Below are 2,444 nucleotides of genomic sequence, written 5' to 3'. Positions count from 1 at the left end.
TATTTGAATGTATTAAAGCAAACCTATTAGCCAGAAAGCCTAGTGGTGAATCCAGATCATAGGTAGCTAATGGCAGGAGAAAGAGTATTTATTAATTTAGGAATTGATAAAGACATAGGCAGTTAGATGTACATTTTAAATTAATTTGAATAAACCTTCATAACTTTGAAATTTTATCATTATATAAAATTTATTTTGAACCAGGGTTGAATCATCTATATAGCATGTCATAAAAATATAATTTTAAAGTTATATAAAAATTCATACCAATTTAAAATGAGACTGTCTTTAGTTTAAAAGGAGAAAAATAAACAGAATTAGTTATGATTAAGGAAGTCTTATAAATGTAAACCCAATGAGAAAATTATATAAATCATTAGAGAAGAATTTACAGCATTTTAAAATATATATATATTTTAAGAGCAGAGTGTACAGAAAACAGGAAGAAAATATTTTTAAAACCTTGGAAGTGGCACCTTAGAGGTCAGAAATATTAAGAGCCAGTGTTTAGAATGCATGGATTGGAGTTTTGCATGAGTCAGGGATGGGCGAGCGCATGGCACGGCTTCTCTATTTAATAAAGTCAACATGGTGGTTTGCAATGTGCCGAGAGCAAATGTGGTGGCACAGTGAGACCAGGTGCTTGCTGGTGATCAAGGCTGTTTTGGCCTGGTTTGAAACTTTCTGCAAGTGCATGGTACAGCTGATCTGAAGTCTGCACAACTGAAAACCCTCCTCTACAAGCCAGCCTCTAACAGCAAGAGTTCCTGGGGAAATTTAAATTTTCACTCCTGGAGCCTGAGGCAGCGGTGCAATTTAAAGCCATCTGTGTGTGCACAAGGTCCCCAGTAACTTCTTACCTAAAAGCAGGCTGTGTCTGTCTGAAGTGGCCTGTGAGCGTTTTAGCTTCCCCAAGCTGATTTGAGTGTATGCTGAGTACCCAGGCTCAGAGCACTTGGCAGGACGCCAAATCCAAGCAGCCCTGGAGAACGGGTGCAGTAAGGGCAGGGCAGTTGAGGAAATATGCTGCAGACATCATGGTCCGATTAAAATTAAAGGGGTCCGATTAAAGGGGTCCTGGCATGACGAGACCAGGTGCCACCCAGAGAGCCCTTCCCACCAAAGCACTAATGTTAGGACCAAATAAAACATTGATGATGCGCACAGCAGATTTTATATGAAAGAGGTTTATTAGACCAGCTAAGTAGAGAAGAGCACACAACAGTGTTTCTCTGAGCTCCCCAGCAGGGCACTGGACTCAGGCTTGTGCTGTCACATGCTCATGGTCATGCCATGGGTTTTCTGGCCCGCCGTAGTCATGCCTTGCTCTGGCCCAGTGGCCACCCCACCTCAGTTTACCTGTCAAGCCCATCTGGCCAGCTCTGCACCCGTGGGTTGGGAGTCCAAGCAGGTGCTTATGCTTGGGAACTGGTGCAGGATGGTACCAGAGACTGCCTCGTCTCCGTGGTTGTCCAGGATCCCCAGTACCATTGCTCAGGCTGACACAGCACTGGGGTCTGGCATTTCTTTGGCACCTGGTCTACATCCCCTGAGCCCAGGGATCCATTCGAGTGGTGCAGCTCCATCATACTCAGAGGCCATTGCGCCCTTGCGGCTGGGGCCGAGTGGGAAGTTAGCCCTGCGGGAGCCTGACCAGATGGGGTTCCTGATGGTGGACATGTTCTCGATGGACTTGGTGGAGTCCCCAGGACCGGGCATGATATGTGTTCCGGGGGCGCTGCCTTCTCCTGCTGGTCCCCTGTAGCTGACTGGAGATGAGGAAGAGTAAAGGATCGAGTTACCGCTGGGACTGCCCCACAGGCCATGCACCCCTGGAACCATGTTCATGGATGGCAGGACCTAGCTAGTAGCAAGGGAATTTGGTGGGAGCCGCATGCCAACTCCATGTCCCTGGGCCCCAACACTAACCATGCCCTTCGGAGGTGTCACCCTCTGCATCGAGCCTCCCAGGCTTGGGTGCCCCTGTGCATGTGGGCAGCGGTCCATCACATCAGAGATGAGGGTCTGGGAGCCAGGGAGGCCTACTAGGGGCTAGCCTGCACTGACTTCTGTGCCTGCACATGCAGCAGGTACTCAAGTACATACAGTACGGGCTTCTCCCATGTGCTTGGCCAATGGAGGAGGTGCAACCCTTGCCCACTTTGCCCTACATGCTCCACACCTGTCAGGTGCTTGTGGCCATTGCCACAGGCACCCTGGGCAGGCAGCCATGTCCACACGGGAGCTGCAGCTGCGGGTGGTTTCTCGCCGCCTACGTTACATTTCTTTTCTTTTTATTTTTTTAAATATACTTATTTTACATATATAAGTTCTCTATCTGCATGTACACCTGCATGCCAGTAAAGGGCACCAGATCCCAGTATAGATGGTTGGGAGCCACCATGTAGTTGCTGGAAATCAAACTCAGGACCTCTCGAAGAGCA

At 48.0% G+C, this 2,444-nt stretch overlaps 1 pseudogene; it reads right to left on the bottom strand.

Annotated features, from left to right (window-relative positions):
- Positions 1–1,258: 1,258 nt before the first annotated feature.
- LOC129690613 (single-stranded DNA-binding protein 4-like) lies at positions 1,259–2,232 on the bottom strand (annotated as a pseudogene).
- Positions 2,233–2,444: the final 212 nt, after the last annotated feature.

This window comes from Psammomys obesus, unplaced genomic scaffold, assembly GCF_907164565.1.
Source record: "Psammomys obesus unplaced genomic scaffold, mPsaObe1.curated_primary_1811, whole genome shotgun sequence".
Classification (NCBI taxonomy): Eukaryota; Metazoa; Chordata; class Mammalia; order Rodentia; family Muridae; genus Psammomys; species Psammomys obesus.
This window is presented reverse-complemented; position numbering and strand designations above follow the sequence as displayed.